Here is a 14559-nt window from a genome sequence, read left to right on the forward strand (position 1 = left end):
TCACACTGATCCAAACGAGCCATAGCAAATGCTGCTTTAAGCTAATCCTCACACCTCGGAGGTTGTGGCTCTTTGCACTTCATCCAGATCTCTCTCCGGTCTAATATTTATTTATTTATTTATTTATTAAGTTTGTAGAGCGCGACAGCTATCCGAAAAGGGTTTCCCGGCGCTAGAAATGTCACAGAGTGGAATGCCATGAGAATACCCAGATTACTGATTGAAAAGCCAGGTCTTGATGGCCTTTCGGAAACGAGCATAACAGTTCTCAGAACGAAGGTCTAGAGGGAGGAAGTTCCAGAGTTTGGGACCCAAGTAAGAAAAGGACCTGATGCCCATCCTAGACAATCTAATCTTGGGCACAGTAAAAAGCTTTTGGGAAGAGGTGCGAAGAGAGCGTGACGGGGAATAGGTTTTGACAAGCGCCTGCAAGTAGTTGGGAGCATTGCCCCGCTTGATTTTATGCATATAACTCAGCGCTTTAAATTTCACTCTACTCTCCACCCTCAGCCTGTGGAGCTCGCGGAGGCATCCCGCTATGTGATCCGTTTTGTGAACGCCACAGAGCAGACGCGCGGCCGCATTCTGCCCTAGCTGAATGCGCCTGGTGATCGCCTTGGTCGCCCCCAGGTAGAGTATGTTACCATAATCCAGTTGTGAGGTAATCAAGGCGCCCACCACAGCTCTCCTGGTGTCGTACGGCAGCATCCACAGGATTTTCCTCACCCATCGCAGAATGAAAAAACAGGTAGATGACACTTTATTGGCTTGGCATTGCAATGTCAGACCCTGATCTATAACCATTCCTAAATTTGCGCACCTGCTCCGATGGTAAGGGGAGCGGGCCCAACTCAGGGGTCCAGTGCCTGGGACTCCAGAGGTCGTATTTTTGCCCAAATACCAAGACCTCCGTCTTTCCTCCATTCAGTTTGAGAAGATTTGAATTCATCCAGTTAGCTATTGCCCCTAGGCCAGACTGAAGGAGGGAAGTAGAGGCCTGATCGGATTGGGTCAGGGAGAAGACAATTTGCGAGTCGTCGGCATATGTGAGCAAGGTAAGCCCGGCACGCTGGGCAATGTAAGCCAAATGAGTGACATAAAGATTAAAAAGCAGGGGACTGAGGATCGAGCCCTGTGGTACTCCATGGGGTGATAAATAGGTTTTGGAAGAGGCAGAAGAGGAGAAAATTTGGAAAGTGCGATCAGTCAGGAATGAATAGAACCAGATATAACAGCAGCCTTCTGTGTGGCTCTGATAAATTACTCCCAGACACACCATCATCTCCAAATATTACCAGAGAGATATTCTTCACTATATTAAGTTTAGGAATGCCACGTAGTGTGTCCCCCACCTCCTTCCAGTAAGCTCGAGGTTCAGGGCATTCATAGAAAATGAGTATATCGTTGGCATTAAGAAGATTGCACATCTTTAACCAGTCACAGTGCTGTTGAGCACACGTAAGAAGAAGAGTAAGTGCACTACTTACCTATGCACATTACGAAACAGTAAAAGTGCAACTACATGGTCCTGAAGAAAACCCAACAACCCAACCGGGGATCCACAAGCTGAAACATGTTGACCTTTTAGCCTTACCCCATCATCAATACAATAAAAACTAGCCTCGATAGATGGAGGTAATTTTAAACACAATTCACCCATAACCTCACTATCCCTCATCACTACTGTGAATACCAGTTAGTCTTCCTCCTGGTGGAGGAAAGCATAACAAAAGACCTGATGATGACGTAGCAATCCCTGCAGATAATAAAGATATACCACACCCACAGCTTTTATGTGAATGAGGGTTTTTAAAGAAGGCAAGGACCCTGGTTATAAACAGGACGAGTAATTCTTCCTCCTTTGATTACCTACCAATCGGTTGGAAGCTGAATGAATCTCAGCTTCTCTCTCCCTCATTTGAAAATAAGATTAAAGAAGCAGTGCACAGCTGTGAGAATTCTCCCTTCGCAGACACCTTCAAAATGAAGAGAAAATATCTCTGAAGAAGGACTGTTAGACCTAGTATCATTGGCGTGGGTCTCACTTGTGGAGTGGTGTGGCTCACTGGTTAGAGGCGGCAGACGTGGGAGCAGAGGACGGCCCGGGACCAGGGTTCAATTCCCGACGCGGCAGGGTCTTGGACCAGGGTCAACGGACTCGATAATTCTCACCTCGGTGCCTACTCTAACTAGGGATCACACTCCGCAACTCTGGGCATTAGCTTGCCTCATCTCCACAACGGCCCCCCACATACGCTGGGGATGCCTGGTTTCACCTTGGAGATACCCAGTAGGGACGATCTCACAGGGAAAGCCAGGATGGGTTCCCCAGCGGTCTACAGCGCAGAGATACTCCTTCAGAAGTCGATTCTAGCGCTTTACAAACCCACAATCAAATCCTCTATATGGGCTATGGGGCTACGCCCCCTTTAGTTTTTCTGCCCCAAATTGTTTTGCTTTGAAAGTCACTGTGATAAGCAGTTAATAAAAACACACAAACAAACTCTGTTCCCAGTCATTCTTAAGCAATGAAGATAATTGCTTACTCTTGAAAACATCGATGCACCGCATGTCATGTAATGAAATACGATGGCCATTTACAGCCTATTCCCTGGGGCTGCAACTGATTGCAGAGCTGGCGATTTCACAGCCCGGAGGTCTGTGATGTCATCAGCTCAGCAAAGTGATAGCCTCCTCGGCTTAGCTCCTCCCCTTTAAGAACTTTTGTTTAAGTTAGCCCTGGGCGCTTCAGGCTGAAACTCTGCAGCACCTGGGGCTTCACATCAATCAAGGACTGGAGCTCGCCTCTCCTCCCTTCCCAACATCATCACAGACCAGGGTGGGATTACTGACCCCACCCACTCTGTGACGAGCAGGAGAAGGGTAGGGTTACAGGCTGCAGCCAGGAAGTAGAGCACTGGATGGTAGAGCATGAATTTTGATGACTCACTGCGCAGAATCCAGTTCACAACTTCCTGCGCTTCAATGAGTGCACCAGTACTAAATGCGGCCCCGGGGGAAGCGAAGGTTGCAGACCAGTCTCCCCCCGGGGTTTTCGCGCGATAAACGGAAGGACAAGGTGGAGGGCGGGACTACCGGTGTTAAAGGAAGGGGTGGGATGGGGGAGGGCATATAAGGTGTCAGGAGAGGAAGATCCGGCCTCTTCCTGACACCTGAGCACCACCGGGAGGGTGTTTTAATTTTGTTGAGCTGTAGGGTAGTTTTGAAGGGGGGCCGATTTGTCGATCGGCTGTCTAGAAAGCGTTAGCATTTTGTCGTGCGGCTACGTGGAGATGCCCTGGGGAGTCTTTCAGCGTGGCTGGGCTTTTTCGCCCCGAGGAGAGTGCGGAGCTCGAACTGGCCGAGTGGAGAGGCCGCGGCAGGCGTGTCCATCAGGCGCGGCCCCTGGCCTGGATGGGGGTTTCCCCGAGTAGTAAGTGGTGGGCGTGTGGGGATCGGCCGGGCGCGGCTTCGGGGGTTTGGTCTGTGACGTAGCTGCTACTGTGCACGTCGGTGGTGACTGACAGAGAGGGCTCACCCTGTCAGGGAGCGGGTGGGGGCCCTGCGCCGCGCTCGTCTGGTTTTCCTTTCCCTGAGACTTTCCCGGGGTTCATGGTGCGCTGCCTTTGTCCGCGAGGGGTGGGGGGGCACGTGGCCGGTGCGAGGCTGATGGGGGCCCCGCAGCAGGGGTGGGAGGGGGGGCGTCCTTGCTTCGCCCGCGGTCTCGAGGGGGGGAGCTTGCTGCTGGGTGCCTGGGGGGGAGGGTGGGCGTGAACGGCCCCAGTTTTGGCATGGGGTGGGTTTTTGGAAGTAGCTGCTCCTTGCCTTTTGGGGGCATTCCTTCATTACTACAGGCAGGCGGGCCTTTGTTTGTTGTGGGCATTTACCAACAGGGGTGGGGCAGTGGGGCGGGGCGTCGCATGTTGACAACGTCGCCCAGAGCTGGCTGAGGTCTTGCAGGCCCCCCCCCCTTTTTTTGCTGCAGTGTGGTGGTGGCATGGGCCCGTCCCTACAGGGAGCCCGCGCTATCCGGGTTGGTCACGGGGCAATGGTGATAGTTGGGGGGGGAAGGAATCGGGCCCCCGGCGGAGTTGGTAGGCGACACTGCGTAGGGTATCAGGGACACGTGTAAGGGACGGCCGAGACGGCACGAGGCCCGGTGGTGTTTGGGCCCACCTGGTTCTGGCGACCCGGTGTTGGAGGCGAACTGAGGATGGCGGTCCAGCTCGGCAGCAGGTGTGACACCGGCGGGGTGCACTACGGCCTCCTAGCGGTGGTCCGAAGCAGTAGGGGGGTCCGCGGCGGCATGCCCTCCGTCGGGGGATTCGCGCAGCGTCCAATGCAACGTTTTATCCAGACAATGTTAAATATGTATGTGTGACCTGTTCAGTTTGTGCAGTGTGAGAGTCGGCATGGTTGTTGTAAGAGAAGTGCTGGGGGTCGGTGGGTGTGATGGTGAAGGGTGTTGTGGGCTCTGTGTGTGTTGTGTGGTGGAGATGTTGGGTTGACCGGAAGTTGGTGCGAGCAGGGCTGGGGCCGATTGGTTATTTCGGACGGGTACATGGTGGTTGGAAGGTTTTTATGGTTGCGGGGGTCAAGGGCGGCCGAGGTAGGATCTGCGGGCACAGCCGCGATGGGCATGGCACCCAGGAACAAAGGGGCGTTGTGCTGGAGCAACTCTTAGGTACACGTTTACGGCTGGGGCCTATGGAAGGGGTAAGTTGTGCGGGGATCATGGCGCTTCCGAGGCGATGCGCTGCAGGTGTGGGGGTGTCTTGGGGGATACCAGTGCTGCTGCGGCAGGAGTAATGATGGGACCCAGTGTGGGTGTCGAGCTTCACAGTGAGGTTGACAGGGATGACCGGTCGGCTCCCATGTGGTCCTTTGGTGGCGTGGCATTGGTGTTCAGGTTGATGGGACTCGGGGGTTGGATGTTTATACCGTGGGGAGTGTTCCCGCGAGATACGATGCTGCCCTCACCATGATGGGCGGGCCAGCGCGGCAGCGTCACGTGGGCGCAAGGTTGGAGTGGAGAAGGTAGAGGCGGGGGCTAGATGCTCCTGGGGTGGAGGCCAGTTTTTGGTGTACCAGGTAGGTGGAGGACTGCTTCACATCTTGACTTAGCGGATGCACGGGTTATGCCGGAGGTTCAGAGGTTTTAGTTTTCAGGATTTGGTGGCATGGCAGGTAGGGGGTTTGGGGGGGTCTCATGAACGGAGTGCAGGAAGGAATGCACAGCCTATGTCAGCGTATACCGGTCAGAGGGCGGCTGCGCGGGGGTTCTCGTGGAGTGAGCGTCATAGGGTGACGAGCGTCTGACGCGTCCGATAAGGTGGGGGTGCTGTTTGGCAGGAAGGTTTTGGGAGTGGCGTGTTTTGGTGGTAGTGAGGAGTTTCCTGGAGGTGGGGGGGGAGCTGTAACACGGTGGAGAGGTATCGGGCCGCTGTGTGCTGAGGTCTATGTGAGTTTGTTTTCATTTTGACCTGGGGTTTGGTACTGCCCGCCAGGGAAGTGGAGTGTGTGGTTCATAGGTAGCTGCAGGTTGGAAGGTACTGTAGGGAGATTAGGTTGGGATTGCGACGGTGCAGTTGGTAGTGCCAAATTGGGGCTTAGGCTTTTTGGGGAGCAGCGGGGGGCGGTGTAGTTGTGACAGCAGTGTGCCCGGACAGGAGGGCAGTGGGGACCGGGCGTAGCGGCGTATTGGTGTCGGTCGGTTCGGGGGCAAGGGTGTGTGTGGAAAGGTCGCAAGGGACTGTGAATGGAGGAGGTTTGGAGTGAAGTAGAGGTTTTTTCAGCAACGGGGGAGACATTTCTCCTGGTCTTTGGCCTGGTGCGTAACCGGGCTGTTCTTTGACGGGACTGCCTGGCGGAGGAGTGTGGTTTCTTGGATGCTCGGGGGCCGCGACGGCTGTGGTCATTGGGTGGGTCCTGGGGGGGGGCGCTGATGGGGCAGCGGGTGTACAGTGAGGTGTCTGTGGTGCCGTGGGTACTGAGGGTGTGGGCTTTTTCTTTGCAGAGGTTTAGGCTGGCTGCCTGTAGTGTTGCATATCTTTGGAATAAAGAAGTTAGAATGTAAGAATTGTACGAATGTCTTATACATGATTCTAAGGGAGTTGGCCGGACCTGATCTCTACTTCATGCTGGCAGCACCTTTCATACCTGCTTCCTTACTTTCCTTGACTAAGCCATAAGGGGGCTGGGGGACCACCATGCGTCTCTGGCAGGACTAGTTCTTCTTTTTTACCATGGGGTCTGGGAGTGGAGCAGGAGCCAGGGCTGTCGCCTGGAGGGGGTGGCTTTTCCCCCGGCAGGTGGTCAACACATGAGGTGCACTAGCGGGGGTGTGGATGGGTCTGGGCAGGATCCCCGATGATTGAGTGGTGAGCGGTAGGAGACGGGGCGAAGGACATTGTGGGAAGGGGTTGGTGCCATGACGATTGCCGTAAGGTGCAGGGAAGGTAGGGTTGCCCTGCTTTGAGGACACATGAAGGGGAGAAGTTGCTGGGATATGTCAGGCTGGCCGTATCCTGAGGTGCTTGGCAGGGGATGTGTTTCCAAGGAACGGAACATGGGGCGTCCTGGTCGGGCGCAGGGTTTTGTGCTTGGGGGGAGACGGTTTGGGGGGCTGAGGATTTGGAGGTCCAGGCCATGACACTCTGGGTGATGGGGACGGTTCGGTGTGAGATTGATGGTGGGGGCCTTGGGTCAAAGGGAGCCGCCTGTCGCGGTCTGAGAATGGTGGGGGACTGTTGCTCACGTGCATTGGGGTAGTGGTACAGGCAGTCGATGGTCGTCCATGGGGGGGTGCCTGGCATGGTCAAAATTTGGCCCGAGACCGTTTTGGGTACGGAATGCAGGCACGGATTGGTGAATGGTCGTTCACTAAGTGTGGTGGGATCCACAGTACTTTATCCAAAGCATGGGGATATAGGAGATGAGGTGTCGATGACCGTGCAGGTCAGGGGCAAAGGATGGCGGTGCAAGGGGTGGATGGTCGTTCACCTCGAAAATGGTAGGGGGACACCTTGGGTGACTAATGAATGGCCCGGGCCGGTTGTTGGTTTTGTGAGCCAAGTACATGTGGTGGACGGTCGTTCGCCGCGTGGGGGGGCAAGTGTACGACACACGTAGATACAGGATGATGTGAGGGAAACAGTGGGGGGACTGTTGCTCATGTACATTGGGTAGTGGTACAGGCAGTGGATGGTCGTCCACGGGGGGGTGCCTGGCATGGTCAAAATTTGGCCCGAGACCGTTTTGGGTACGGAATGCAGGCACGGAATGGTGAATGGTCGTTCACTAAGTGTGGTGGGAGCCACAGTACATCATCCAACGCATGTGGATATAAGAGATGAGGTGTGGATGACCGTGCAGGTCAGGGGCAAAGGATGGAAGTGCAAGTGGTGGATGGTCGTTCACCTCGAAAATGGTGGGGGGACACCTTGGGTGACTAATGAATGGCCCGGGCCGGTTGTCGGTTTTGGGAGCCAAGTACATGTGGTGGACGGTCGTTCGCCGCGCGTGGGGGCAAGTGTACGACACACGTAGATACAGGATGACGTGAGGGAAACAGGCGGGATGGTGGTACAAGGGGTGGATGGTCGTTCACCTCAGGAAAGGGGGGCACATTGGATGGACAATAGAGTGGTCCGGAGCGGTTGCTTGTCCTGCTGGACATGAGTACGGGTAGTGGAGGCAGGCCAGGTGGTGGATGGCCGTTCACCGCGGGGGGGGGGGTGGACAATTTTTCGGTTCACAGGATTGGGAACGGACATGTGGATGGTTTATTCGGGCATTGGCCCAGGTGGTGGATGGTTGTTCACCGTGTTGTGGGGGGTGCTGTTTTTTCCGGCTGGGGAAGGCCCTACGCGGGGTTTGCTTACCCGACACGCAGGCACAGGAGGGAGTGATGGACTATCACTGCATTGCGAACAACTTTCATGGTGGGGTTTGTCCCGGAGACGTTCCTGACTTGCAGGGGACGCATGTTGGGTGGACAGTCGTTCACCAGGTGCTGCTGAGGGAGGCTGCCTTTCGGCATGGGAAGGATGGGCGCGTGGACCCGTGCTGGAAGGGCACCTTTCGCGATTCACGTTGGTAACAAGAGTGGTGCTTTGCTGCAGGACGCAGGGTGAGGTGGTGGATTGTCGTCCACTGGGAGGCTGCAGGGTCGCTGGCAGGAGGCGAAAGGTGCGCAGGGCAGTGGGGGTGGGGTGGGGCAGGTAACCGCCCTCCGGGAGTTCCCTGGTTGGCGGTACTTTGGAGGGGTGGGGGAGTCACATACGGGCGGATCCACCCCTCGGGTGGGGGAAAACGGTACACAGGTGACTGATAGTGGGGCATGGGAGGCAATGAGCAATAAAGGCAAAGTCAACAGAGGATGCTTGGAGGGCAAGTGAAGGTGAGAATGGGGAAAGGAAGGAGGTTATCGAGTGAATGGGTGAAGAGTCAAACAGGTGAGATGGTTTTGGAAAGGCAGAATGGAGAATGCGTGGGTATGGGATGGAAATGTATATTTCATGCATTGATGTACGGTTAATAAGTCTAAAATGATTATGGAAAAGTATATTTCATGCATTGATGTACTGTTAATAAGTCTAAATGATTGCAACCTTGTCCTAATAAATGGCCTTTTACGCCTCAAGTCACAGCTTGGAGTGTAGTTATTGCGCAATGCGGCCCCCGGGGGAAGCGAAGGTCGCAGACCAGTCTCCCCCCGGGGTTTTCACGCGATAAACGGAAGGACTAGGTGGAGGGGGGACTACAGGGGTTAAAGGAAGGGGTGGGATGGGGGAGGGCATATAAGGTGTCAGGAGAGGAAGATCCAGCCTCTTCCTGACACCTGAGCACCACCTGGAGGGTGTTTTAATTTTGTCCACCCGCCCACCCTACAGGTTTCAGGGAAGGACCGGGGGTGGTTTGAGGGCTGGGGTGCCAGTTTAGGGCAGGTTGCAGAGCAGAGGCGATACGGTACTTTGGAGGGGTGGGGAGTCACATACGGGCGGATCCACCCCTCGGGTGGGGGGAAAATGGTACACAGGTGACTGATAGTGGGGCATGGGAGGCAATGAGCAATAAAGGCAAAGTCAACAGAGGATGCTTGGAGGGCAAGTGAAGGTGAGAATGTGGAAAGGAAGGAGAATATCGAGTGAATGGGTGAAGAGTCAAACAGGTGAGATGGTTTTGGAAAGGCAGAATGGAGAATGCGTGGGTATGGGATGGAAATGTATATTTCATGCATTGATGTACGGTTAATAAGCCTAAAATGATTATGGAAAAGTATATTTCATGCATTGATGTACTATTAATAAGTCTAAATGATTGCAACCTTGTCCTAATAAATGGCCTTTTACGCTTCAAGTAACAGCGTGGAGTGTAGTTATTGCGCGATGAGAGTCTGGACAGACACTGGAGCAGTGCTCGCGCTCTCATGAGTTTAGGTATACTAAGTCATTATATGTTCACTTCTTCTGTGCCTGTTCCAGTTAACTGAGCGCCTAATGTCAGGTTACTTCTGTCTTTGTATGTGTGTGACCGTGTGTTAAAGTGTTTCTGTGTGTGCGTGCAATTAGAAACCCTGCCTGAGAAATCCTTCAGGGGTTGACGAGGCTGAGGCCAGGTGCTGGAGTGGGCAACAGTTTTAGATTGTGAGCAGTGGTCTCCCGATGTGGATTCACTATCTCCCGCTGCATTAATGCAAGGCCCTTTGGAATGGGAGGCTTGGTTCACTCTCCCACTCTGACTTGCATTTGCTTCGATTTATGACAGCAAGGTCAGGGAAAAGGCCTCTCTGTGAAGTGGAGCGTGATGACAGGATTAAATCAGGAGAAACACGGCCATCACCTGCAATGTCTGGTGAGTCCATGCATGTGTTTTGTTTCATAAAACTTCCGATGGATTCAACATTGCATGAATATTATGGCACACATTACAGTTTAACTCGGGCCTGAAGGTGGGATGAATTTGGTGCCCCCATGGCTTGACTAGATGTAATGGATTGTATAGCCTGGAAAATATGTAAGGAAAAGGGGATAGTCAACACATTGCAGGGGAGTGGGTTGTTTGAAGTTTAAAATGATATTACTGACATTTTACAAATATTTAAACTTCTGAGGTTTCGCAAAGTCAGGGTATGTGTTACTTTAAGAAGTTGCTGTTTTTTGTATGTTAGCATCTGAGAAACGTTTGCCACTGTTTGACCAGACACCCTGAAATACTAAAAAAAGGCTCTTGCAAGTGATGAGATAAGGAATACACATAATCTTACATTTCACAAAGCAGGCCCATCTTTGCCCCCCACTACTTGTTGAGGCAACTGGGAGCTGTACTATGAACATTGCACATCTTGGAAATACTTAGTATGCACACAAAATGTCTTAGCATGTGTTGAAAACAGGAATTTCTTCGTAAAATGTGCAGCAAATGAAGAAAAATGTACTATGTGGATGTGTAATAATCAAGATGTAACTTTAAGAATAGTTAGGTATATAACGAATGGAGCTTTGCAAATGGGGTTCGGCAACTTAATTTTTGATCCGGCGCAAGTTATCCTGGTACTGCCTCAGACTGTTGGTGGTAGAGGTAGGTTGTGTATTCAGGAAATTTGGCCACATTCATGCAGTGGCATATGTTTTTTATTTTTTTGACTTAAAATGTGGCAGAGTTGTGATAGGAATAAACAATAAGCACAAAATGTAATACAGTGCTGAGTAGCATCAGCAAGAGGCAGCCACCTCTGGTCTGCTCCCCATTGTTGATGGCACTGTCAATAAATGGTGCTTTTTAACTTTGACTTACTTGCCGCAGTATGCCGCACCAGTTCTAAAACCCACCAGCCGCCACTTGGTCTCCCTTCCATTTTTTACTGATTTCCTCTTCTGACTTTGATCTGTTTTGCTGGTTTAGATGCTTTGGGCACTGTGCCACTGCTATTCAGTGCCACAGTGCAAGTGTTCCCTATGTTAAATTAATGTATTGATTAGTGACTCCATGATTGGGTTATTTGATTTGCTTGTCAGACTCCAGTACAGTGCACCATGTGTGCCCAGGGATTATAAATCAAATACTGCAGGTGGGTTTGCAGTACTGGTTGTGCCACCCACAGAAGCAGCTTGTAAAGTGTGTCTCAGGCCTGCCATTGCAGAGCCTGTGTGCAGTCTAGTACTGCCATGTCGACTTGGTAAGTGCACCCACTTGCCAGTCCCTAAACCTTCCCTTTTCTTCATATCAGACACCCCTAAAGTAGGACCACTGGAAGGGTGCATTGTAAGTATAAGGTAGTACATTCCCTGGTGTGTGCGACATGTCCTAATAGCGAATTACAACCATTTTTGTTTTTCACTATTGCACGCCTACCTGTCCCCATAGGCCAGAATGGGCAGTTTGAGTATAACATCTTATAATCCTAACTGACCCAGGGAACATGGTAGAAATTGGAATTTAGTATGCCTGAACTCAGAATGATAAAATACATCATTTAGTGGAGTGGGTTTTAACATTCTGTGTTTGAAAATACCACTTTTAGAAAGTAGGTATTTTCTTGCCTAACCATCCTGTCTGCCTCTGCTAGCTTGTGTATTGTGTGTCTGGTCTGTGAGTGACAGGGGCTGGGCTGGCTCCAGGAGACAGGGTGAGTCAGCACAGGGCAAATAGACCTAGCTGCATGTAGATGGGTGGGAGAAGTAGCACCTGGGTCTGAATAGGGCTGTGCCTGCCTTCCATCATGCTGGCTCCCCCTCCTGTGGTGTGTCTGATGACCCTGGCCCACCCTGCCAAAGGAAAGAAGTAGTCGTGTAAACAAAGTGCTCCAGGCCTGCACACAACTGGTTTGGACAAGGTACAGGCCCCTCTGCCTTCAGAGGACAAAGGATTTTACAGTATAAATATGGGGACTCAGACTGTGAGAAGTTGACCTCGCATATGCTGTCCACTGTTCTAGTGGGCACCTTGCACCCGTCCAAACGACTCCTTATTGATGGTAGGTTAAAGACAACTTTATAGAAAGCTATTCTAGTGGTAGCAGTCTATAATCTCATGAATGACCAAATGAAAGGAGAACCACACAAGGTATATATATATATATAATATCTCTTAGAATGCCCTCGCCTCCTTATCCCTCCTTGACGGAAGTCACGGCACAGCAAGCAGGTAAGTTTTCACATAAATTATTTTATTTTACACACCATGTGCAAAACGTTTCCGTGCAGTCCATGCTGTCCACTATTCTAGTGGGCACCTTGCACCAGTCCAAACAACCCCTTATTGATGGTAGGTTAAAAACAACCTTATAGAAAGCTATCCTAGTGGTTGGTGAGGAGAGCAGCATTCAGGCAAAGTCTTGAAGGAATGTAAAGCAGCTTGTTTCACCAGTCTATAATCTCATGAATGTCCAAATGAAAGGAGAACCACACCAGGTATATAGATAAAATATATGTATTTATTCTAAACACTTCCCTCTAGTCTCTTTATGAGGCTAGAGGCAAAAGTACATTCAGTAAAATTAATTAGCACACAGTAAATTATCACAATATATGTTGAGCCCTAGGGGCGTACCAAACCATATATTAAGAAAGTGGTATAAGAACAACGACTGACATAGATACAAGGCCTAAAGCCTTTACAACCGCTGGGACCACCAGGAACCACCCAAGGTAGTGACGGAGGAGACCCACGAGGGACGTGTGCAGTGTCTAAACACAGCTGCGAATCACCATTAACTTCTATTGGGAAAGTCATGGTTGGATTTTTAAGGATAAAGGACACTTAGAAGAGGACATGGAGCAAACCCCTTTAGAACTAGGAGGATCTAGTGTCAACACCCACAGGAGCACCAGAGTACTCGAGTTACCTCACACAGGGAAGCCGGGTGCATAGGTGTCTTTTCGTGTCCGGTCTCGTCATCGTTTTCAATGGCGATCTGCTGCAAAGTGCTGCTGACGTCCAAGTGGAAAGTGTCCCGGTGGATCCAAGCCTGGATCAAGGATGAGAAGAACCTAAAAACAGAGGGGACAGAGTCTGGGTCACTTGCCAATGACCAGGAAGTCGATAAGTGGATGCCCACCGATGTCGGTGATTTCAGGGGAAGAATGTGAAATTGATTCTTCAGTCATGAGGACCAGGAGGTGTTGAGGACAACCAGGTGCTCGATTGAAGCTATCCCACAAAGGTTGGGGAGTGCTGCGGTTTCGGTTTCCGGATTGGACCCAACAAGCCTTGGCAATAGAAACCCACGTAGAAAGCAGAGATTTGCTTTGGTGCAGACCAGCAAGGTTTGAGGGACTCACCACACAGTGGAGAGTCAGGGCACATCTGGAGCAACCAGGGTTGCCCAAAGAAAAGTAGAGTTACCTTTGTTGGGGACCCACCAGTTGACGGACCAGGAATCGTGAAGGGGCCTCAAGCATAAATGCTAGAAGTGGGCTCACGGAACCCTCGTGGAGTATAGGCCCACAATCTTCAGTGCAGCTAGTGCTTGGGGCTTGGACTACAAGTAGCCAAATGCACAACTTCGGGAAAGCTCGGGAAGTTGATGCACTAGCAAATGTGCACGGTGTCCAGGAGTTCCGGTCCCACGTCACTTGTGAGGGCTGTGGGTTTCAGCTTTGCTGGGATCTTGTGTCGGCCTCTAAGAAGTCTGGAACTCCTTGACCTGAGTCGCAAATTCTTCGGCGTTCGTCTGGAGCTTTGGAAATGCAGACCGGAAAGATGCTTCTTTGGTGCCTGGTTGAGCAGAGGAGTCACTGCTTGACCCCAAGGGAGATTCTTCAGTTCTCTATTTGATACAGTGTGTCGAAGTTCCAGGTTTCAGCTTCAGAGTTTCATCCAGGTATAATCTAAAGTCCTGTTGCCAGGGGTCCCTTACTTATACTCAAGAAAGGGGTCGGACATACTCTGTGGACCCACCTGTGGGAGGGTCTGGGGAGAGGGGTGGTTATACCCCTTTCTCTTTGTCCAGTTTCATGCCAGAACAGGGGCTGAGTGCCCCTGCAACCAGTTGAAATGGGGCATGCACAGGGACAACAAGTGTGTCCCAGCACTGCCTGAAAAGCACTCTCTGAGTGCCCTCACCCAGCCCCAATACACTAAAGCCTCCCTGTGACAGGAAACCTATTGTCCAGGCCTCCCCTGCTGGAGTTCCATCCAGCAGCAGGAGGTCAGTCCCGTGTCTGTGGCTGCAGCATCCATTTATTTTGTTATCCTAGGGTTCTTTAAAACTATTACCGGTCAGACCAGTGTGTACATGTCTCTCCCTCTAGAAGGGTGGAATTCTACCCCCGCCGCCAGGACTGGTGGGGGGTGGGATTCCAAAGTGTTTGACACCAAACACGACATGTTTCCATGCAGCATTCCAAAGTTAGCATTTACCGTGAGGTTATAATGCACTTAAGAGTATATGGTCTGGCTGCATCACAGAACAGATTCAGAGAATAGATTCCGAAAGCTTGAGTGGGGTACTGCTCATGCATGGGCACCCTCTCACACAAAACCAAGCACTCTGCCTCCAGGATTGATAAGGCCTGCCATAGGAGTGACTGATAGGTTTATATGTGTCAGTGATTA

This window comes from Lissotriton helveticus, chromosome 1_1 (assembly GCF_964261635.1).
Source record: "Lissotriton helveticus chromosome 1_1, aLisHel1.1, whole genome shotgun sequence".
Taxonomy (NCBI): domain Eukaryota; kingdom Metazoa; phylum Chordata; class Amphibia; order Caudata; family Salamandridae; genus Lissotriton; species Lissotriton helveticus.